The following is a 25,382-nucleotide window of genomic DNA, read 5'->3' on the forward strand; positions in this document are numbered from 1 at the left end:
TGAGGGACGCTCTCCCCAGCCTGCCCAAAGATATGCTGCAGGTGATACGGGGAGCTTAGCTGAGTCTCAGAGGCGGGGCACGCTGATCGTTCAAAAGCCTAGGTCCCCCACTGCTGGCTGGGTAATCTTGTGCAGGGGACTCAGCCCTGTCAGCTTCAGATTCCTCATCTGTGAGGTGGGGCAGGAACATTACCACGGGTAGGCGGGCTCTGAGCCCTGGACCGTCTGGCCTGGAGCAAGCACCAGGTGACACAAGACTCTAAATCCCTCTGAAAAAGAAAAGGATACTCATGGCAAAGCTGACGGCAAAACATTTTCAGGCTTTTCCCGCGGATTTAGTGATTAACTTAACAGAAATGTCCATCTCAGAGTGCCGTCTTAGTGGTCCCAGCTGCACAGCGTCTGTGCAACTTTTATGAGAAAACAGGGACGACCGTAAAGTGGTTCATTTCCAGGGACTGTCCTGGGGTTCCTGCCACTAAGAGCCTGGGTGTGCCTCCTTATGAAGCGGTTTTATATGAGGATCGTGAGTCATCCAGAAAGACTTAGGTTTTGTTGACTCTGTTCTTGTAATTTCCATTAGAAATAGTTAAACTGTTTAAAATCTGTTTAAAAGTTGACTGGTAGATTTAGTTGGTTGAGAACACTGCTAACATGTTTTGCTTTCTTGACATTCTCTATAACTGGAGCATTTATAAAAAATGATATTTACCGAGATTGAGTCTTATGAATAATTTTGGGACAAGCTTGACAATAGTAAGTATACATTGGGGGTTCCTTTGTGTGCAGGGTCTGGCTTAGGGCTCTTCTTATTACCAAGGTCTTCTTAGAATCAATGCATCTTTCTCTGAATGTGTAACATGTGCTAAACTTCTCAATTATGAGAAGCAAAGAATTGATAGCTTCTTCTGCTGGACAGCGGTAAGACACATGAGTCCCTTTCTTTTATTTTTTAAAGTTCTTTTTTTATTTTTGGGTTACGTGGGCCTCTCACTGCCGTGGCCTCTCCCGTTGCGGAGCACAGGCTCCGGACGCGCAGGCTCAGCGGCCACGGCTCACGGGCCCAGGCGCTCCGCGGCACGTGGGATCCTCCCGGACCGCGGCACGAACCCGTGTCCCATGCATCAGCAGGGGTATTCTCAACCACTGCGCCACCAGGGAAGCCCCCTTTCTTTTAATATACATATATTTTATTGAATTATAATTGACATACAATGTCATGTTAGTTTCAGGTATACAACATAGTGATTCAATATTTTTATACATTTCTGAAATGACCACCACAACAAGTCTAGTTACCATCTGTCACCATACAGAGTTATAACAGTGTTATTGACAATATTTTCTATGCTGTACATTACACCCCCACGTACTTCAGTCCCTTGGTTCAACTGCAGACCATCCCTGAACATGAAAATAATGACAACTCTTTAAGTTAACTGCTCTCTATAACTCTATTCAATGACTTTTGAAATTTTTTTCCCTTTCATTAACTACACTTTAGAGCACTGCATGCACTGCTAACTGGTTCCTCTGACCTGAATTCCATATTCCATGGTGGATTATGTGAGGGATTTGATAGTGACACAGAAACCATTTTATTAGCATATGTCCAATTAGAAGGAAATTACCTACATTTTAAGTTAGGCATAAGGAGATTTAGGCATTTTAAATTAAAGGGCAGATGGGAAACAGAGTTGGAAAGCTAAGAAGAGTACCATTAGATGGGAATCTCTCAAAAAATTCCAAGTCCTTTTTGATTTAAAAGAAAACATTGATCTTGTAATTGCAAAGTAAATTATGTTAAAAGGGAGTTGAGAATACACTCCTACAGAGGGATGTGTTTCCAAAGGTAGAAAAGAAGTACATAAGGTAGTGTCATATAGGTTCTCCTCTTGCCAACTGAGGGTACCAAATGTTGAGGTGAGGTGGGGGATGGAGGGAAAAGAGGGGCCCTAGATAAACTGAGGACTCAGAATGAGATGGTGGTGTCAGAAGCCATTTGCTAGGACTCAAATAGAAGAGGTGGGATAAGTTAGAAGATCCCAAGTGAGATTTCCAAATATCCTCTGCAAAAATACCAGATCTTGGGGGGTCGGGAGTTAAAATATTTACTTAATTATTTAAATGTACATAATTAAACTTCTCATTTACACTAATTGTATGCCTGTGCAGGTTTTTCAGAATCATGCTTTTAATCTGAACAGTGGTAAATGATGGGTCAAGACTATCCACCTTCATTTTCCCAAACAGCAGCTAAAGCACTCACCTGCATGGTTCAACACCAGATGCTGGTCTGCCCATGCCATCTCCAGGCATAGATATAAGCCACTGAGTCTAACAGGTGAAAAGCAGGAGCGAAGGTTGAGAGACAAAAAGAGGGTACCAAAGTAATACTCAGTTTTACAGCAGTTTCTACAGCTGATTGCTATACAGAGAAAAATCAGCATGGAAACTTGAATTTGAGAGATGAGAATGCCAAACTGCTAGTTTCTTCTTTTCCTGTCCTTCCTCTCTCCATTCTTGCATTGTTGCTGTGTATTTTCCATGCAGTTCTGGTAAAATTAAAAATAATAGTGAGTGCTCAGTGCAGCTATGTGAGAGGAAGTCATTTAGGCAGGTAGACAGTTCAGATATTATTCCCACACCCAGCCAATGCCTTCCCTAGGAAAGTTCTGAAGCCCACAGCTATCTCTTTTGGTGACAACTCATTCAGATCCCCTTCAGGTGCTCCCTTTGCTCTGTCCTTGTGAATACCCATACCTAGAATTTACCACAGTGAACTTCAATTGTCTGTCAGGTTTCTAGTGAGCCGAGCCTTGCTTTTTCTGTATTCTCGGAATCTACTCAATATCTGGGATATAGAAGGTATTCAGTGTTACTGTCCCACAGCCATCATATACACAGCATGGCCACATCAATGGTCCACTTTTGGTTAATAATGTTACTATCCAACCTAAACTTTAAATGCTGTCCATCCTTTCAACAAACATTATTGTGTGTTCACAACACAGTGGGCACTGCCCCAAGCACCAGGAATACAGAGGTAAACTAGACAGATGGTTCCTGCCCTCATGGAGCTGGCAGTCTGGTGAGTTTCTATTTGGCAGTTTATGGACTAGACCCTCTTTGTGAAACTAGTCAGTAATCAAAGTCACTACAATCACTGTTAGGTCCTCTGCCTTCTCATCATTGCCTTGGTTCAGATATTCCTCTTCCTTCCAAATCTGGTAGACTAAATGGCTGGTTGCAATTCTTCGTTGCTCCATGGGAGTGGTATATCTCCACATCCTTGCCATGACATCATGGTGAGTGAAGTGTATTTCTCCTGCCTTTCAACTTTTGACTTGGTCAAGTGATTTGCTTGGGCCAGTGAGATATTCATGGATGTGAAGTGAGCAGAGGCCTGACTATGGCGCATGTGGTTGGGTTGGGTTCTTTAATTCTACCTTCATCATGAGGTGAAGTATATAACCTGAGCAGCCAGTACCCCTTCATTGTAGGTCCCAGAATGAGGCATATGGACTATAGTTTCCTTACCTAGCCCATAGAATTACAGCTTAAAACAGTTACCTTAGCTGACCTATAGACCTGTGAGTATAAGAAGAGCTTCTTAGCTGTTGGGATTATTTGTTACACAGCACTAGTAATAGCTGACTAAGAAACCAACTATTGCAGTGACTTATCTCCCAGCTTCAAAACCTTCCCACTTTCCAAATGTTCTCAACACAGATCTGATTGATTTAATCCCCATCTGTGGCTGTCCATTGCCTGCCTTATAGTTTCATAACCTTAGCAAGATATTCAGATTTCTCTTTAATTGGCCTAACATACTTTTCCTGCTTCATCCCTATATCTTCACCCTGCACCTGTCCTAAGCTCTGCATATCCTGAACTGCCCATCATTCCTTGCATATGCCATCATGCTTTCCTAGTTGAGGTGTTTGCTCATCCTCCTTCCCTCTGCCAGAAATGTCTTCATCCATCTGCCTGTTGAAATTCTACTTTCGGATTTTGCACAAGTGCCACCCCAGTAAGATGATTACCATCTCCCTTTCATTCAGAATGAAATTCTGCCCCTCTGCCTTCACAGCATGGAATTCAAAATTTCTTTTGGAAAATATCTTTGAACTATAGACTAGTAGTTTATTTACAAATCTATCTTTCTAAATTAAGTAAACATGTCATTGGAAGCAAGAGCTATAGCTTTAAATCTTAATATGGTCACTGTCGTTCTATTCCTAGAGACTATAGGTACTAAGTATTCTGCAATTCTGCAGAATAAAGGATTTTCTTGCCCCAAATTCCAACAGACCTTATTGAGAAACACTTCTAGACTCTTTTTTCCGAATCTCTTCTTCAGATGTCAAAACTTTGAGGGAGTTACAAATGGATTTTGCCATTCGTTTCTTAAGAAAAATGAAAATTATTTTCCCACATCTGTAGCTTTATATAAGCTGGATGGAAAGCCTCAAAGACATTGAACAGTTGCAAAATAAACTGAATTTCTTTTTTCCAAGGAGAGTGGTTGGACCCCCTAGTTAAAAAAAAAAATCCCTCTATTTTATTTTTTCACCTTCACTCATTTCTTATATCACTCTTAGATCTGCTTAATTCACATGCCCTGGCCATTTGGGGAGTACTCTGTTTCTCCCTAGTCTTGTTTCCGGGCCACTGGGGAAAATAGTGCCAATAATGGCATGTATCCTTTCACAAGATGGCCACCAAGAGAATTTCCAGTGCAGAGGACAGACGTGCCTTCCAGCAGTCCATCCCATTTAGGTGAGTCCTCTCTCCCTGAGCACACCCAAGAAACATGTGCCTGTATAGCATGTCAGATAGTAAACATGAACACATCATGCAGTTCACAAAAATTATCTTTTGTATTTTACCTTTACCTCCCAAATTTCTCTTAAATTAGAAAAAAAGTTGCGTTCCTCAAGAGTCTCTTAAGAGCAGGAAGATTTGATTCGTGCCACAGTGATTGTGTGTTTTAAGTGCTGGAGGAAGTCAAGTCCCTGGAACTCTTCTGGTCCCGATTTCCTTATTTCTCTTTCACATATCCGTTTGCGTGGCTTGGCTTGATTCGAGGTGTGTGGCATATGGCTTTTTGCTGCTTGAGCTGCCACAGAAGTAAATGTCACTGGCATATAATGCCAGATTTCCATTTTTTGAATCACAGAGCATGGAATTCTGTCTGAAAGCTCCCAGGCCGCTGTGTGTTCTTAAAGCAGAAGCAGAAAAGGATAAGAACCACATCTCAGAGATGCTCTTCCTATTAAAATGTGTCTATTGCGATAAGAAGTATATATAAAATGGAGATGCTGTTGCCCTCAAGTGTGTTAGAAAAAGCTGCTTGGCTTGTTTTATTGGGCACTGGGCAACCCTGGATATTTGTTCCAAGCCTCAACTAGGCAGATATCAGTCAGGAATGTAGAGTAGTTTTTGAATTTTTTCAGACCGAGAAAATTCAGTGGTGCACCTACCAGAAAACATAAGACTGTGAATAAAAGATATTGATGGGTTTTTGATGCAGCTTACCAAAATTTTGTATTCATTACACTTTCAAGTTATAGAGCTCTTTAGGACAGACTTGGCTGATGAAAGAGCCCAGAAGCTGCCACAGACCTAGCCTCAGCCTTGGCTTCCCACTTCACCCTCCTCAGTGCCCTCACTACCTCACTCCCAATCCCCTCCCATGACTGAGGAATCAAGAGGAGGGGCTGGAAATTCACAAAGAAGCAAGAAGTTCAGTCAATAAGTTCAGTAAGTCAAGAGCATTGACCCTGAACCCAGAGTGGGATTCAAACCCTAGTGCTGAGTGATCTTTGACAGATTAATTACCTTGCTCTGTTTCTCAGTCTCTTCATCTGTGAAATAATATAGTTGGAACTTAATATAGTTGTCCTTAAAGGTTAAATGGGCCAATATGAACGTGATCGTATGAAATGGCCGATATTTGACCATTTCTGAATTGCAAAACTGAAAATTCTATGTGGTTTATCCTAATAAAGCATTTGGGCCATTCCCATGAGGATTACACAATGCTCCAGACGAGGCCGTAGGAGGCGTGGATTCTAGTCCAGTTCTGGCTTTAGTTTAGTACATGACCCTGGGCGGTTCTCCTACACCTGCACTCAACACCTCTTTCCTTTGTAGACAGAGGTGGCACCTGAGACGATTCCTCCATCTGTGCTTTGAATTCTCTCGCTTCTTATACCTGCTCCAGGACTCTACTCACTAGTCTCCTTTCTAATCCTCACATCATCAATCTCGTCCTCTTGGGTGCTGTCTTCTCACCAGCATAAAAATGTACTCAAATCTCTTGCATTTTAAAAAAACAAATAAATAACTCCTTCTCAATTCTCTCTCCACCTCAAGCCAGGTTTCCTCAAATCGTTGCCTCTATGTACCATCTCTTTTTTTCCCTTGCCATTAACTTATGAATCCACTGCAACCTGTCTTCTTCCCTCACTAAAAATATAACTCAGTAGAAGGAGAGAAATAGGACTCTAAAAAGCATTAAATTATACTGTCAATACTTGAAAACCTCTTTAGCCACAAAAGCCACCAGTTTTGACAAAGTCAAGAATGACCTCTGATGGACATTTTAAAATCTCTGTCTTATCTGCCTTCTTTGGAGCACTTTACCCTGTTAGCCACTCTCTTCTTAAAAACTATCTTACTGTGGCTTTGGAAATGAACACATACACAAGATACATACATGATGCACTATACATATTAAAGGAAGAAATAAAATAATTATCGTTGTTCCAGTTACTAGTGATATTTTTAGAAAATATATTTAGAAAATATTTTAGGTAATTTTTAGTTACCTTTAAAAATTTTTAAAGGTAACTAAAAATATAACAGCTCAAGAAGAGAAATATGACTCTAAAATGCACTAATCCACATTTTGAATGCTCGAAAACCTCTTTAAAGACATAATTTCTAAGAGGCAAGTGGAGATGGAGAGGAATCATTGAGTTGTTCTAATTTAAGACTGGAAAGAAGTTACATTCTTACGAATCTCTGTTCTGATGAAAAAGACATCAAAAAATTTATAAAAATAAATCTTTTATCCCTTACTCCTTTATACTTATTGGCACCCTCCCTCCTCCCTCTTCATTTTCTTCTCTTCACCTAAAACTCTCTCCAGTCCTGTTTTTTTCACCCCTGTTCCTCTTTCAAGTTCTTCACAGTCTCTTTTGTTCCCTGCATGGCCAAATTTTCCAAGAGAGATTGCAATCTCCTTGCCCACCTCCTCCACTCGCTGTGGTCTGACATTCACCCAAGTCCACCTACTGAGACTGCTGTATTTAGGTCAGCAGTCAGCGCCTGAGTGTCAATCTGACAGCCTGTTCCCTATGTTCATCCTGTTCCATGGCCCTAAAGCCCTGGCTCATGTCCCCACCTGTGCTTCCTGGGATCCGCTCCATTCCTTGACTCCCAAAACACTGAGACCACCTCTCAGTGACACCATAAGCATAGGCATTCCCCCAGCCCTTCTTCTTGTTTCTCTCCTATCACTTCCTCCTCCCTACCCACAGCCTCTCATCTTCAATTATCCATCGAGTCCACGAGTGGCACCTTGTCTCTTAGACTTGGAACCTTGCAATAATGCCCGGCTCTCCTCATCTCTTCTCCTGACAGGTCCCCAGATCCTATGGATCCAGCAATGTATGATAAAGGGTCATCTGGCTTTAACTGCTCTTACCCTGCTTCCTGCCACCATTACCTCTGGTGGAGATTGTGTTTGTCTTTTAATGTTCTCCCTGAATCTGGACTCAGCCCACCTATAAGTTCTCCTTCCCCTAGCTGCCAGAAACACCTTTCTAGAACACAAGTCTTCTAACAACACATCCGTAATCAAAAACCTTTGGCTTCCTCTTCTTACAGCATGATAGCAAAAGCTCCACTATTCTATTGCAAACCACTTTTCTAAATGAAATGCTGATTGCACCCTGCAAAACACCCCGTACTAACCTGTAATTAATCATATTGATGGCTCCCCAAGCATGCCTTGCACATCCAAGTCTCTATCTTTACCTATGTTCCCTCAACAAGGAAGACCCTTCACTTTTTCTGTTGAAATTCTACCCATCCTTTCAAGGCCCAGCCCATGGGTTCTGCAGAGCCCTTCCAAGGAGGCATGATTAATTTTTTTCTTTTAGGTGCACTTTCTTTTTCCCTTTCTTGTATCACTTAACACGCTTGGCCATACCTTGAGTTTGAAAACTTCTTTTAGCCAGTTAGCTTGCTTCAAACAGGTCCCTTACCACCCCTTATCCCACCTTATGGCTACTTTGAGGCAACACTTTGGAATCCTGGAAGGACCCACTGAAAACCATGGTCTTGGATTATAGTTAGTTACCTGGACTCTCTCCTTCTTGACTCTACTCCTGAGAATAAGGACAAATTCTGCCTCATCTTTCTATCCCAAGGTGCCTACCAAAAATTATCCAGTTGCTCAACAGACGTTACATGGATTGAATCTTGATCCTTCCACTAATGGAAAAAAAGAAAAAAGCTGATAATGTTTATTTTTTTAATAAGATAATCATGTTTTAAAATGAAAAAAAGCACATCCCAGAACAAACTTTGCAAACTGTAGAACAAATTCATTCTTAAGTGAAAAGTATTATTGTGTGGCTACAATGAGACAGGAGAAGGAGTGATAGTTCAGAGTAACAATTTCTTTCTGGACTGGGAAAAAAATTAAGGCACTTCCAGGAGAGAAAGAAAAGAAATTCCGTGTGTGTGCCTTAAAAACACCTTTAGATTTTGTTTGCGTGGTACTTAGTGCCTGACAAAAGCCAATTGATTTTTCTGTGCTGTTGTGTGCTCCTGCACAGAGACCAGGGCCTGAGATGCTACAAACACATTCACAACCCAAACCAGGCTGTGGCTGAGCCTGGGAGGCCTAGCCTCCAGTTATTTGTGAGGTTGATTACCTCCCATCCTTCCCTTGCTTTTTTATATCAGGTGGAAGACCTGGAGCTCCCTCTGCAAAAAAGAAAGGAGGAATTGGCATTCCCAGTGACATTAAAGGGTCCCTTGCTACCATTTTGTTGGCAGAAACCTTGACATTTCAGAGAATTTTAAGAAACAAATTGGGACAAATTTCCTGTTGGGAAATTCACCAACAATTGATGACCTTCATTTATAAAGCCATGCAATACAATCCATCTAGTTAGAATCATAGACATTCCAGTGAGAAAACGAAAGGTCTGTGTATAGATGTTCATGTCATTGTTTTTTTTTTTTAATGTCATTTTTATTTACACAAGCAAGAAAATGAAAATTAAACCAACAATTTAACAATGAGAAGATTATAAATTAATTTATGGCCACATTTATTTAGATGTCAGATTTTTCAGTCATTTAAAATGACATTTGTGAATAGTATTTAAACATAAGAAAACATTTTTTAATATTATGTCAAATGTAGTGAGGGAGCAGGATGCAACATTATATCTTAACCAAGTAAAACTACAAACGAAAAAGCTTTTAACATTAAATTTGAATGATTTTAACAATGGTTTCTTCTTCACGGTGTGATTAATTGTAATTTTTTTCTCTTTTATTAAGTTTATAATATTAACATGTTCTCTACTGAGCATGTATGTTCTTACAGTCATATTTTAAAAGAACTTTAAAGTATGGGGGTACAGAACTGTCACTAAGCTCCAGTTGTAGTCTATTAAGTGGTACAGGTCTAGAGGGAATTCTTTGACCTCAACACCCCACATTATAAATTCAGGCTAAGTTTGTTTAGTCTAACTTTTTTTTTTTTTTTTTGTGATACGCGGGCCTCTCACTGTTGTGGCCTCTCCCGTTGCGGAGCACAGGCTCCGGACGCGCAGGCTCAGCGGCCATGGCTCACGGGCCCAGCCGCTCCGCGGCATTTGGGATCTTCCCGGACCGGGGCACGAACCCGCGTCCCCTGCATCGGCAGGCGGACTCTCAACCACTGAGCCACCAGGGAAGCCCTAGTCTTCCTTAAAATAAAGCATGGGGTTGAGCCAGCTGTGCCAGCTGAGCCAGTGCCCTGCATCTTCAACCTGAAGTTGATTGGTAGGTACTAAGATCAAAACCCTCTGAGGCTCCATTTGAGGAAGACTCATTAACTGGAAAAAAGTTCTGAGCAGATGTTTACATCCTTGAAAAAGTGAACCAGATCACAGACAGAGCGGGTCCCAGCACCTGGGCTGCTTATAAAATGGGTTTGCAAAGGGGAGGTTTCCAACTGCTTTCCAGTGTACCCTCTTCTCTCTGAGGCTGGGGATGCAGGAGTGGGAGGAAAGAGGAATGGGAGAAAACATGAGATGAGTCACTGAGATGTTTTCAAAGATATACTCATCTCATAACTTTATCCATGATGTTGGGTAGAATGACAGAGAAGTACTCAGAAGGATTTTATCACTTCCCTAAGTGTAAAGGTTTGCAAAAAGATTTTGTATTTTTGGCTAAGGTATCAGAGACATGTAGAGATGGTATTCCTAGTGTTGTGTGAATAAATCTGACTCTAAGGAGTTCACAGCATTGGGCACAGCCCTGGAAAGAGATAATTACAAAATAACGTGGTGTGCAATAGCAAAAGTCCATACATTGTATGAAAGTAATTCAAAGGAGGGATTATATAGGAGGAGGACTCTACTTAGGAGGGTTTTAATGTGTGAATAGAAGCTTACCAGGTGAGCAGAAGAGAACTGACTTGGAAAAGACATGAAATAGAATGAATACATCAAGAGAAAACTTAATAAATGAAGCTCTCTTGCTTTCAAGATTTTAAGGTTGTATTGGGTTCCCAAGACTTGAAAGAAAAAACATGAAGAAACATGTGAAAGCACATTATCAGTACTTCCTAAACATTAGTTGAATGAGTGGAGGCCCAAATTCCTTACTTAAAAACTAGACTTTTTTGGTGAAAGATATTTTTTCAGTGCATGTACAGAACAACTGAGATGTCTGACACACAATAGATTCCCCCAAAATATAAACAAGAGCACTTATTCATGGTTGAACATATGTCATTATTTGAAATATTTGCTTCACAATTCTCATGCTTGTCACTGCATTAAGAGAATTATGGGCAATGCATTTTGGAAATCATGTTTTGTATTTGCTGTGGGATGACTTGGAGGGAGAGCATTTTTGCATTTAAAATGCATTGATTATTGCCCTTTGGGTCCAGTTTTTATTTATATTATCAAATTAACTCTTACCTGCAATTACTGGCTTTAAAAATGCAGGCCAGTACTGATCAATAAAATAAAATTATACTTTGGTCTGAATTTAATTGCTGCACAAATTAGGTTGCAAAGCTCATTCTTTGTGAGAGTTGGGAATAACCTGTTAATATCGTTTGCCTAGGGGTCATGGTTCACATTAAAAAGCTTTCTTTAATTGGAATTAGAATAGAGAACAGTTTGCAAGCGATCTGGCTCTGACAAGCTGATGATATTGAAGGACTGAGATTAAAAATGAGCCTGTCCTTGTGGTGGCAATGCCGGTTTGCCATGAGTGGTCACACTCTGAGTTGGTTTTCCTAGAGAAGCACTGGGTTATTGCTGATATTGAAGCACTGGGCACATCGTTGTAATGCGACTGGCTTCTGACAAAGCCAGCTTCTTTATCAAGGGACAAAGTAAAAATAACTGGGATCAAACAGAACTCAGCCTAGAATTTCATACGGTGACCCCCTTGGTCCTGTGGGTGTCCTCACCTTGTGGTTTCATACCTGGCTCTGTACAGACCTCTTGGACCTTCTTCCAGGCCCTCAGACTCTGCTGCTTTGCCCATCCCCTTCCACATCAGATCATGACCTCCTGAAATCTGACAGACTAAATCTCTAGTGCCTTTCCTCTTCCTCCTTCCTTGCCTGAATAAACCGCATCTACTTATCTTCTTGATCTTCTTGGCTCCCCTCTTGCCCAGCAAACCCTCTCTCCTTCCTCTTCATCTCTGGCTTACCCTGTTCCGTTGCAGTATAATCCCTGTTATGACAGGAGACCAGGACACATAGTTTATCTGTGAATCTGTAAGCAGAAAGAGCAGAGAAAGTGAGGGCATCAAATGTCAACCATTTGATGAAACAATAGATTTAATCTCTACCGACTGCAATGAAATTGGTCCTTTTATTGAGAATATCAGAAACTAAATTTTTTCTCAAAAGGTAGAATTATTTGCATGTGAAATTCTATGTTTTTCAGAATTGAGAGAGGTTTACTTATGCATTAGATCTGAAAATCAAGAAGAATGTGATGACAGCCCAGAAGCATCCCTTTTCCTAGTGATGAAGAAGCTGTTCCCCATTTTGCATCGTCTAAAGAATAACCTACCATTGGCCCAGTAGCTTTTTGCCACCATATTGCCAGTGGACATGCCTTGGCAAGGCTGAGCTGGGGATTTTGGCATTTTCATTTTTCTTTTTGGCATGAGTTTTCATCATCCTGCAATTCTGGAATGCGCTTCCATAGTGTACTTGAAAAATTTGAGCTGGCAAGACCATAAGCTTTCAGAATTCACCAACTATTCCTTTAAAGGCAGTCAGAATTATAAGAGATGCATCATATTAGGCCTTGCTCTTCTGGCCCCCACGGTCTTCTCAGGTCAGCTCATCCCATTTGGTCAAGTCCTTCACACCCCAAGGACTTCTAGAGCTTGACTCTCCAACCTTATGAGTGCAAATCGTGGCCACCACCTATCAGAGGTCTGTACTCTGGAAGAGGAAAGAAGAAATGCATGGGGTGGAGACTTGTTTATAGATGCGTTTGCATTTCGTGGACCTGGTTTTATTTCAGTGTTTGTAGGCTTTGCTTATATTTTAGGCGTTTTTAAGGGAAATACAAAAATAGCAAAGTTCAGGGACATAAACTTCTTCATACGAATGCCTCATAATGTGAGTTATAAAATATAACGCAGTCTTAGGATGCTAGTGCGACTATCTCACCTGCTCTCGACTCCTTACTTACGGGAGTCCTGAGGCATGGTGCAGTGTACTGCTCATGGTGCTTCACAGACAGACACCTGACTTTGAATCCTGAGTCTACCATTTACTGGATGGCGACTGTAGACATTCTACTTTAATGTCACGGATCTTAATACCCTTTTTGGAGAACAGGCATTATTATGATATTGGCCGATTGTAGGTTCTGCATATGCATTTGCTATTATTTCTCTCATCTTTCCATGGATGTTGAGGCTACGTCACATACAGCTTAGCGTCCTGGGACCTAAAGATACAGGCATTATAACAGGCTTCGTTCTGCTTATGATCACCTCATCATGAAGATGAGAAAAAAGAAGTGGCTGTCTGTGTATGGGGATTTGTCTATGGAATGTTACTATGATTATCTCCCCTTGGGGATAAAAGAATATGTAAAAGTTATCCAGACCATGTTTAGTTGAGGTTTTGCATATGTTTTCATTTTTAAATATACCATGTAAAAAAAATCAGAGCTAACTATATACTGGCCAGCCCAACCAACTAGAGAAACATCTCTCAATATGTCTTGAATGAAATAAAGCTGCAGAACGGACCAACAGTAATTACACTTCTGACCTGTTAAGACAGAGTCCTTACTTCTGACCTCACACGCTTGGGGAATATGGTCTGGTCCAGTCTGTACTGGGACTGTTTCTGTTAGACAGGGCAGAATTGAAGTCATTGTGTGGGTGTTCTCACAGTAGGGAGAGGGGGGTGCCTTAAGAAGGCTAAGATGTAGTTGGAGGTGAGCCTTGTGCATTATGCACCCTACTTGTTCGAAGTTTACTTGTAGCTCAATTTGACCCTAATGACCTCCCTCCCTCTTAAGAATGAATCAACCAAACAAAAATGGGACTCAGTGTGGCCATGTCATGAATTAAGGGGGTCATTACCATCACATTCATTGCCAGAAATGAACATGAATCCTGATGAAACGGATGCCCAGCTTGTGGAAGTAATCTCTTTGGGACCAAGAGTTGGCAAATAGAAGAATTTGCTATTATTGCCACCTCTTTATAACTCAGTGAGTAGAATCTTCTTCAGCTCTCTTTCAAATGCCCGATATAAATGATGCTCATTTTAGTTAAAGCCTGTAGGTAGACTAAGGAAAATGCAGACAGCAAATTTAGAAATCACCCCACAATAGTCACTATATTTTCTGATCCCCAAATATATTGTCCCCTAATGTAATTCTTTCTTGAGGTGTATATTTATTTTTAAAGCATTACAAAGTTATATGACTTATATCAAATTTGGTAATAATACATTTATTAAACCATGTTTATGGAAAAGAATAGAATTTAATTAGCTTGAACCTTTCCCTAAGAAATTGCTGGATAAATGGTACCGGCAGTGCCTACCTGGAACGGAGCAGAGAGTACAGGCTGTAACGTGTAGGTGAAATGGAAAGAGATTTCTTCTGATTTTATTCAGATGCCCTGGCATGATTACTTCTCCCTGAATTTTCCAGGTATTTGATGCTGTGATTCCCTTCTTCTGTCTGTAGACAACACATCATAAATCTGAATGTGTTCGGAAGCTTGATGATACACTACCAACAATACATTTTGAGCCTCCAGCGTGCAAGTCCATTAAATGTATGCTTCATGCCAGTTCTTGGGGACTTGACAAGCAGAAATTCAAATATCAAGCCGATAAAATCCAGGTTTCCCTGTTTTTTGAGGTCCAGCAGCAGCTTTCTTTTTTTTTAATTGAAGTAGAGTTGATTAACAATGTTGTGTTAATTTCTGCTGTGCAGCAAAGTGATTCAGTTATACATACATATTCTTTTTCATATTCTTTTCCATTATGGTTTAGAACAGGATATTGAATATAGTTCCCTGTGCTATACAGTAGGACCTTGTTGTTTATCCATTCTCTATATAACAGTTTGCATACATCAACAGCTCTCTAAGCTTGTATATGCTCATTTCATTACATAGCCTAGAAAGGGAAGAATACCCAATAATGGCCAAGTTAACTCACGCAGTCTGTGATCTCAGTAACAAAACTACGAGACAAGTTTCCACGGGAAAAATTTTGGGAAGATTTTCCAAAGACTCTGTAGCTATTCTGTATAAAGTGACCCCTCTGGAAATGTGGATGAAGCTGTTTATTTTCCAGAACTAAAACCGTGACTAGCTAGGTGAACCAAAGTTCCTGCTTGCTAGCTTTTGAATAGAGGAGGGGAATGGATCAGACTGAAGGCCAAAAAGTATTCTCTGTCTTCCTTGCAATTTTGTCTTAAAAATGAATTTTCTAGAAAAGAATTACCCAAAGATAATATGTGATTGTTCACGCTAATACGTGATCTACCTGTCTTCTTGCTGGCAGGTCTGATAGCATCTCTCACTACCTGGTGACTCTGGTCTTCAGGAGCTCACGTGTTCTTTCTTCACATACCTGCTCACCAGCATAGCTACTGAGCTCCAACTGTGCTACCGTACCCACCCTCAACTCTAAAATTGGTAGTCAGTCAAAGGAACGTTACCTTGTTCTGATGTAAATGGGTCCTTTGGGGTGGCCTGGAGTAGTGAGATGCCCCCATTCTCAAAAAAAAAAAAAATGCCCTTCTCCATTTTATACATTAAAAATTAATTTAGGGTTAGTCTTTTTTTCCTTTATTTAAACCTCTCTTAGCAGTGATTCTCAAGCTGTGGTGTATATAAGAATCCCCTGGAGAGCTTGGGTAAATGTTCCTCAGCTCCACTCCTGACATTGTGGGTTAGGAGGGATGCAATGGGATCCCAGCAACCTGCATTTTGTTGAGAAGTCCAAGTGATTCTGACCCGGGTGGTCCCTGTACATCACACTTATAGAAACTGGAGCTAGAATCCTTTTGTTCACATCCCAGCTCTGCTGCTTTTTATCTTCGTGACCGTGGTCAAGTTACTTAACTTCCTTATGCTTCCATTTCCTCATGGTTATTATAGGGATAATAATAATACCTCATAGGGTTGTTGTGAGGCTTAAATTGGTTAATCCAGATTAACTAATATTAACCAATATTAATATTAGCTCAAATATCACTTCCTCCGAGATATTCTTCTTTACCTCACTAAAGTTCAGTCTTTTTTATTATTTGTGATCATAGCACATAGCTCTCCTTCATCCCCCATGTGAAAGTTACATTTTAATACTTTTTGTGTCCTCTGCTAGGGTCATTGTGCTGTAAGGCAAAAAGCATGCCAGTTTGTTTTGTCACTAGCATAGTTTTTTTTTGGCACATGAACACTCACTAAATATTTGTTAAACAAATGATTAAATTTCCAACCAGGGAAGACCTGGTTGGAATGATATGTTTCTGCATAAAAGCAGTGGCAATTTGGACAGTCTCAGGAGGGTGAGAGGGCAAAGGGTAGGTGTCTTCATGGCAGAGGAAGGTAGGCAGGCGAGGTTAGAAACTTTCCAGAAAGGTGGTAGAGGAGACCTGAGATATCCACGCCCCTGGAGCATGGAGGTAGTCTGGACAGAGCTGAGAAAGCCTGCTGGGTCCCTGGAAGGCAGAGCTGGGGTGAGAATTCCTTCCCAAGCTCCCAGTGGCACAAAGAGACAAAATGGAAAGCCAGGACTCAGATTTTGCAGAGGGCAAATACAACATCAAGACCACTGGGCCAGAACTGCGCACCTGGAGACATGGTTTGGAGCAAGAGTCATTGAGGAATAAAGGAGGTCCAGGGCCACTGTTGCTTATTAGACACTGGGTGTGTGGTAATGAATAGCTCACCTTGCCTCCAAGGGCCAGAGACATGCAAAGAGCCGGCCTCAGCTCGCTCGGAAGCCTGGTCTGTGTCTGGGTTTTTTTTTTTTTTTTAGGCTGTGTTGGGTGTCCGTTGCTGCACGCGGGCTTTCTCTAGTTGTGGCGAGCTGGGGCTACTCTTCGGTGCGGTGCGCGGGCTTCTCATTGCGGTGGCTCCTCTTGTTGTGGAGCACGGGCTCTAGGCACGTGGGCTTCAGTAGTTGTGGCACACGGGTTTAGTTGCTCCACGGCATGTGGGATCCCCCTGGACCAGGGCTCGAACCCGTGTCCCCTGCATTGGCAGGCGGATTCTTAACCACTGCACCACCAGGGAAGCCCTGGTCTGTGTCATTGATAGTTTGAGGACACCAGACTTGCAGAGACCATTAAGAAAGAAAAGGTTCTCCTTGAGATTCATTATGATGGGACAGAGAATAATTCCTTTCTCTCAGACTTAAGCCGGAATCATAGCCTTCTTTGCCACTTGCCATTTTCAGTCAGTTTCTGTAGAATTGAGGGCTTCCCACAGACCCACGTGGGAGATTACCACCATCTGATCCCCGTCCCGGGTTTGACCGGGCCAAGCAAGCAGCCCTTCGTTGCTCAGTGGCGGCCCCTGTTGTTAAAGAGAAATGTAGCAGCATATCCAAAGTGTGACATAACTCTGGTCATGCAACCAGAAGAATTTGGAGCAAGCAGGGGAGGAGTCAGAGGGGATGTAAATGGACTGAGGAAATCCCCAGGGGGATTCTCCAGCATTCAGGGTGCTTTGGCGAGGTGCTAATACAGAGAAGCTGAGCCTAAATGTGCAAGCTTTCTTCTACAAGCACCCGGTTTAGTCGCTTTATTCCAAAGGTCTGCTAGGAATCGCTGCAGTGCCCTCCGAGAAATGCCATTGCAAACTTCTATTTGAGGATTTTTAGGGCTGTTAGATGACAAATATTTTAAAAGCTACTCCACTAATTCTTTCAGTAACTTACAGTAAATTTTAATTAGAGGTGGAGGCACAGGAGGGGCTGTGTGTGTTTGTTTACGTCCTGAGTAGGAATCAGAGAATGGATCCTCCCGTGGGAACCCTGCTGGGATTCACTCGTGCATGAAGGCATTTATGGGTATATGAGCACCCCGGCATGCGTGTGCTATGTGTACAGAGTGAGGCTGTTACATGACATTTCTGGACAAAAACTGTATGTGAAGAAGAGGAGGGAGAAAGCAAACTCACAATCAAATAAAAGTAGGGAGGAGAGATGAGATTGCAGTTGATTATGGGTCTGGCAGCAGATGTTCTACATGAATCCAACTCGCTGCAGCCAGTCTGTTTCCATGGCAACAGAATCAGTAATTATTGAGCCCGGGAGCTCCCCCCTCCTTTCTCCCAACAAGGTGGAGGCTGATGAATATGAACCATCTCCAGCCCACCACCAGCTCTTTCTTCTTCTTCTTCTTCTTCCTCTTTTTCTTTTGTTTTTAGTTCCTTATAAGGGGAGAGTATTGAGTAGTACCAAGAAAAGGAGCTGTCTCTTTATTGATGAAAGAGCATAGGGCACTAAAATTAAATGAAGTTATTGTTTTCTCTTGTGATACTATAAGAGAAAAGCTCTTCCAAGAAAAGCCAATGATCTCTGAAGATGCTAAATAAATGAGCAGGAGTTTCCCTGAAATGGAGGCTCCCTTTGATTGGCCGATCTTTCTACGATTCCTGCCAATCAGAGCACCCCTGGGCTCCAGCTCCATAAACATAAGCAAAGCTACATGCTTATTCTTCTGGACTTGAAGTGTATACCATTCAAAGGTGTGCGGCGGGTCTCCATTCACATGGCTCAACTGGAAACCTGTTTCGTGAATAAGCTTACTCAGGAACCATCTGATATTCCAGCACATTGTTCTTCTGGGGGTCGACTTTAAGTCATTTGGTGACAACAGCAGCTTAGAAGCAGTATTTGTAGTTGGGAAAGATGGACTTACGGGAGCTTGGTGAGTAAACCTCAGTCGTACACATCTGTCTGCTGGTATTAGCAGCCTGAGCTAAAATGTAGCTTTGTCCTATTGTCTGCCGAGAAAACTGTGAATTGGAACAAGCACATGGAAGAACAAGCATTCTGGGGTTCCTGTGATGTGTGAGCGTCTGTATTCCAAAGGCTGCATGCATTGCTTGGGTATGATCGCATTTGTAGTTGACTGTGTATTATACTGGGACATTGGTTTGTCTAGTTAGGATCAGTGTGAGGAGTGGAGTTTTGCATTATCTCCCTGGGCACTGATCCATTTCAAAAGAAGATGCTTTTAAAACTAAATTTATAAGAGTCAACCCTGTGCATTTCTGGGAAGAGAGAGAAAGGTGCAGGAACGGAGCTGAGCTGTGAGCTGCTTGATTGTGTTGCTGGTGTTTGCATTTTGAAGGGAGATGTTATTACAATGGTCTGTCAAACACTTCTTCAGACCCTGAGCCACAGAAAGAAGCGTCTCTTCTGGGTGTGCTGCCGTTCTCTGCTCGGGAACTGTGCAACTGAGCTAGGTTGTGTCCCTTTCTTCTTTCGTGAAACCAGTCTCCAAATTGAAATATGTTCTCTCTCTTTTTAAAAAATTATTTGCAGAAATAGTTAAGAGTACAGTCAGAGAGATTCTAGCTGTCAAAAACCATGCTTCTAAATGACTCTGTTTTGCATCTTTTTAAACCAGAGAGGGTTTGCAAAGTTGTATTCAAGGATTGGCTCTTTGCCAGGGAAGGGATGCTCTGGGCTATTGCTCTGCTCCCTAGGGTTTAATTTTCTGATACTGGTGATGAAATTTTCAATTTTGTTGGGTAGAAGAAGGAAGACTAAGAAGGCAGTGCTGTAAACAGGCAATGGGGGGACAGCATGTGAAAGGAGAAACTCTTTTCCTTTAGGGACCCTTCTAGCTGCAAACTTAAAAAATATATGTGGCAAGACAGAACTCAAGCACTACACTCAAATGTAGGATTTTAGAGGAACTATAATCCTTCCAAACGTGAAGAGGAGAGGCATTGCTTTTGGTTTGGGTGCAGAGAGTGGCGGCTGAACTTGGGGCTTCCAGCTCTGCCTAAGAACCTCTCTCTCCCCAGCGTCTCTGTCTGCTGATTTTGTGATTTCCTATGTTACGTGCCGGGGAGGCTGACAGCACACTTGATGTCTTCTGTTTACAGTCCACTTGGGTTCAAATAACAGAGACAATAGAGGAAAAAAAAATCATTATCATCTGGTTCATAAATACATGCACGTGAAAGAGTCATATATGGGAAATCTTACTGGCTTGTCCTTTAAAAAACAATGTCCTATTGACAGAATAGTGTTGTGGGTCTACACGGCTCTACAATGGAAATTGCTGTGTCCTAAATGGGCTCTGTGATGAACGGGTAAAGAAACAAAAGAGCTAGGAATGTTTTGCCTGTGGAAGACTCGAAAGCAGGGTGAGGGCGATTGGGTGTTTAGGAGAGACCTTCTACTTCTGTGACCAGTAAAGAGATGGGGTTGACTCTCCGGAGGAGAGGAAGAGTTTCCCAACTCTGGGTGACTGCACACAACACAGGGGAAAGCTGGCCAGACCAAGTCAGTGTCCTGTTTGTTAGCTGAAACCTCTCTAGAAATGTAGGCTGTCCTGTGATCCCAAGAAGCTCAAGATGGTGTGCTGGATTGAGAATTCCACTTGATGGGAGGTGAACGTGAGCATCCCTCCCTGCTGCATCTCACTCCTTAGTACACCTCAATACAGGCACAATTTGGAGGAAGTCTGCTTTCTAGTGGCTGTGCATTAAGTGACAGTCATCTCATTAGAATGACCCTCCATCCTCTTTTGGTCTCTTCTCTCCCCAACTAGTGTCACTTGACATGAGTGAAGTGCTGGCACCTGTTGGCAAGAATGAGAGAAGAAACAGCCTTTTATGGAAGCAGTCAAAATGTAAAAAAAAAAAAAAAAAAAAAAAAAAAATTAAGAGTAGTTAATTAGTCTATTTTTGGATCATGGAAGTCTAAGAATTTGAAAGCTATGAAACTCTCCCCTGGCCTTAAGAAAACACATTTATGCCTAATCACATAATACTTTAGTGACAGCCCATTTCAGGGTCAAGTAAGATCTCTGCCCTGAGTGACTAGCCAAGAATTTATTGTACTCTCAAGTTCATTATCTCCTTTTTGCAAATGGGTCCACTGAATATGGCCACAGCCCTATCTCATTTAGCTGCTGGCTTAAGCAGTGGCTTCAGTGCCTGAATGAGGTCCTGGGCATTCTCAATTAAAGTCTGAATTAAGAAGTTTTGGAAATGATTCTAGATCACGGTGGTTTTCTCACTCCTGAGCTTGGAGGGTTGGTGAAGCTGTAGTTATGGGACTTGAAATGAAAATGCTCTTTCAGGGACCAGAATTAACTGCGTGCTTGTAACTGTTCTATTTGCTCCTGGGAGAGAAGGCTTCTTCCCACTGTCTCTTCCTGGCATTTGCAGGATGTGGGACATATTAGAAAGGTAAATGTAAAGACAAAGAAAAGCGAATTCCCTTAGATTTTCAAGTGACCATCAGAATTTCCCAGTATAAGTCAAAGTGAATATAAATACATTGAATCTAATCCCTGAAGTTCAGCACTGAGAGCTGGAATCATAGGATTCCTCCGTTCTCCCAGCAGTTGAAATAAAATCAATCACAACAGGAATAGCTAACCTGCCTCGAGCATTCGCTGTGTGCCAGGCACTGTTCAATACATTTTACGTAGATGTAATAACTCATTGAATCTTTATAACAGCCCAACAGCACTACTTGTACTCCTTATTTCCTAGAGGAGGAAATGGAGTCACCAAAACTTTAAAGAACTTGTTTACGTTTATCTGGCTAGAGGCTGGCAAGTGCTTGGTGTGCTCACACAGTCGATCTACTTGTTTGCTGTATTCATGGATGGGTGGAGTCTGAGTGGGTAGGGAAGGAGGTCTCCTAGGCTATCAGTCTGACTAGTGGAGTCACGCCACAGGGCGTTGAGCGAAACAGTCATTGCAGTAATTAAAGTCAAATTAGAAAGGTACTTTGGGGTGGTTGGTTGAATTATTAATAACGCCATTTAAGAAAAAAATTTTGAACTAAGTTAAAACCTGTCACCAAAGTGTTGCATTTGTTCGCCCCCTTGTGTTCCTGTGTGACGTGCCACCTTATTCTGCAGAGTGTTTATTTGACTGGTGTGAACTGGGTTAGTTTCTATATGAGACCAACTCCTCCTGGGCCATCTGTGAGAGGTGGAAGGTCGCCAGTTTCATGGCTGCCCTTTGCTTGCATTTGCCGGGAATGGTTTGCAGTTGCCATAGCAATGGTGAGGGTCATGACAGACCAGAACAACAGGGCAGCCAGTTAGGGGGTTTCATGTCTCGCAGTGGCTGTGGGAATTAGCAGGGCTACCGTGCTTTCTGAAGACCTTGTAAACAGGAGTGATGATCCCAGCTCAGAAAGAGATTCCAGGTAGTAATAGTGGACGTAAAAAGATGGAGCAACTGAAGACTCAGGTTAGGCCTGGAAATCATCAAGTGACATAGATTTCAAAATATGCCCCCCAGAGTTGGGGTCATTGAGGGGACAGGGGTTATGTGGTTGGGGGTGGTGAGTCTTCCACTCCCACTTTAACCAGAGCATCTCCATTTCTGTCTGTTTTATAAGCTGGCAATCCCCACTGAAGACTTACTAATGAAAAATGAAAGGGAGGGTTAGGCTACTAGAAGGAAAAAGAAAAACTATTGATCTGAACCTTTCCAAATTGACATATAAAGAAATGAAAGACCAGAGCATATAAGCCAGCCCTCAATGCTATATGGAAAAGGAATCAGTAGGGGTCTTAGTAGCAGCTTTTAACAACGTGGGTTATTTGTTATGCATGCCTAATGTTATGTAGTTTCTATTATTACACCAGTTATGCCTATGTGTAGAAGACAATTTAAATAACTGTTCAATAAATAATGTCCTACAGGGACAATATGGCAGATGTCTTTCTAGACCAGCACTGTCTAGTGGGAATACAATGCAAATTATGTATGTAATTTCAATTGTTTTAGTAGTCACATTAAAAAAGTAAAACAAAAACCCCACATATATTCATTTTAATAATATATATTATTTAACCCAGTATGTCCAAAATATTATCCTTTCAATATGCAACTATGAAATTATTAACAAAATATTTATATTCAGTTTTTCATGTTAAGTCTTTGAAATCTGATATATATTTTACACTTACAGCACAACACAATTTGGATACTGAATTTTCACAGGAAATCTATATTTAGATTTCACAAGATTTACAAGTTACAAAAGTAGATTCAGGAATGGAAATTGTTCTTTAAAAGTTTTCCAATAACTGAAGTATCAATTTTAAAACTTAAATTAGCTAAAATTAAATAAAATTTAAAACTTCAAAAGCAAACAAAAAAGCAGAACAAACAAAAAAACTTTATTGCACAGTCACACTAACCACGTGTTTCAAGGTTCCCATGGCCATGTATGGTTAGTGGCTACTCTACCAGACAGTGCAGTTCTGGACCCTAACTCTCCTCTTAAACTAGGCTAGCTACTTTCCTCACTTCCTCATCACTCCTTGGCATCTTCCTCTCTTTTATCTCCATTAGATACCTGGCAGACTTGCCCTGGTAACAAAGAGAGAAATAGAACACTAGTATTCACAGATGTGTTTACCTTTGCCTTTAACCATTGCATGTGTCAAACCCAGCATGTGGCTAAATCTTGGTTTCTCCATTGCACTGTCCTGCATGGGGGAATTAAAAGGTGTGCCATCTCCCATTACAGAAAGTCAACACACCATCTGTGGCATTTCTCAGTCCTCAGATATCTTGGCCTTGCCACTCTCTGTGCTTTGGAACTACCTCCTTCAACTCAGTATGTTCAGGGAACGTGGGTTTCATTTTAATAATGAGCTAAGCAAACCAGAGTAAGAAGGTAAATCTGCTGCAAACAGTTAATTCTTTATGAAGACAAGTATAAATTGAGGCTAAGGGATGATTTAATTGATGTCATCTTATTCAATTCTACAAATTTTGTTTAACTAGAAATTATTGACTGAATAGTTTTTGCAATTAATTTGGTCTTAAAATCTTTACCTTCAACATCAGATAACATCCTTATCTAAAGTTTTCTTTTTTTAGTATAAAAGCAACCATGAAAACAGAGTCAACCTCTTCAATAACATGCTGCAAAGCCTTCTTAGAGGCATCCAATCCCAGCCTCCTAAAGATGACCTGCAATTTCAGCCAAATCTGCAAGTGGAAGGATAAAGCTCACTCCAAGTTTGGTGCTCTTAAACCTTCCATTAATAAAGAGCTCTTTTAGGAATAACACAAAACACTGAGAAAGGAAAAATATCCATAGAGTTCAATACCATCCCTAGTATCAGGGATGCCTTCTGGTCCAACTCTATCCATTTCTAGCATGTTGGACAGAATTGCCAAGGAGAATGCCTTGTGCACTTTAGCACTCAACAAATGTTTGTTGGATTAAATTGTGTGGATCCTTTGCAACTTCTTTCTTTTCATGGCATGACTTAATCTTATTTTCTGAGGCAACAGTGGCAAACCAAGTAGATTAAACCATAGGCAGGGTTGAATCTTAAGAGCAAGATGACTTGCTTTGTGAATCTGCTGATATTTGGCCAAGCCAACAGCTAATACACTCAATCAGTCATGAGCAGAAAGAAGTGCTGTGGGATTTCAGTGATTGCAGAGACACTGGGAACTAGCTGTCTGTTACATGAGTAAAATTATCATTACAGTAATTGTCTTTGCATTATCACAGGATTTTGAAGTTCCCTAATTTTCTAGCTTATTTCAAACAATCTGTGATATTGCTAGAAATACAGAACTAGAAAAGTATTTGCATAGATGACAGAGCAGTAGTCTTGGATTGTTGTCTCTAGTTTAAGAATGAAATTTTACAAGTCACTTAACCGTTATGCTCCTCAGCATCTTCACATGGGTAAAGAGTAGTTCAGACTTGGTGACTTCCAAAGGCTTGTATATGTCAAGCTTCGAAACAATCTCTCCTCCATGGCCCATGCTCCATTGATCATAGCAGTCTTTCCCACTATACCCAGATAGAGCCTTGGGATCCTTCTCAACACTGCTCTAAGCCAGTCACTGACAAATGATCAGAATTGGCTTACAGCTGGAAATGATTTTTTCATCCCTCTCTTAGGTCCTTTCCTCAGCTCTGTGCCTTGTGCAAGGCTTTGGAAAGGAACATAACAGGGAATTATCATCAGTACGCAGGGTTCCAACGATAAGGGAGTGACAGTTCTTTACTCATCCCCTTGCTCAGCTGTTCCATGGAGGTGTTGCCATCTGACAAGGAGAGCTGCAGTCTGCACTTTGGGAGCTCACTTTTCTCTTCCTTTGAGCTATAAGTGATGAGAGACCTGTCAAGGAGAGCAGTTCACTGGCATCATTCCCAGACCTGGAACATAATGAAATAAAATTTCATTCTGACTTGGTTGGAATTCTTCTAGCTGAACGTTCGAGATAGCATCTGGGGCAATTCTAACATCCACTTGCCTAGTTGTAATGAAGCACCCATCATCTAATGGCTTTCATGCAGTCAGGGCCTCTTGGGGCAAATCATTTCTAACTAGAGCCAGCCAGTCCATAGGTCCCAGCAGGTA

General features: G+C 41.5%; 1 protein-coding gene across 10 annotated transcripts in view; it reads left to right on the forward strand.

The window, feature by feature from the left end:
* ELMO1 (engulfment and cell motility 1) overlaps positions 1 to 25,382 on the forward strand; it is an 803,227-nt gene that overhangs the window by 612,606 nt on the left and 165,239 nt on the right. Inside the window, exon 1 of one of the 10 annotated variants that reach the window (XM_067042333.1) lies at positions 17,909 to 18,704. The exons of the other annotated variants lie outside the window; for them this stretch is intronic. The gene's annotated coding sequence lies outside the window, so the exon portion shown is untranslated. Of the gene's footprint in view, positions 1 to 17,908; positions 18,705 to 25,382 lie in introns of those variants that run through there. 10 annotated transcript variants of the gene reach the window in all.

The sequence above is a fragment of the Kogia breviceps genome, chromosome 9, assembly GCF_026419965.1.
Source record: "Kogia breviceps isolate mKogBre1 chromosome 9, mKogBre1 haplotype 1, whole genome shotgun sequence".
NCBI classification, from domain to species: domain Eukaryota; kingdom Metazoa; phylum Chordata; class Mammalia; order Artiodactyla; family Physeteridae; genus Kogia; species Kogia breviceps.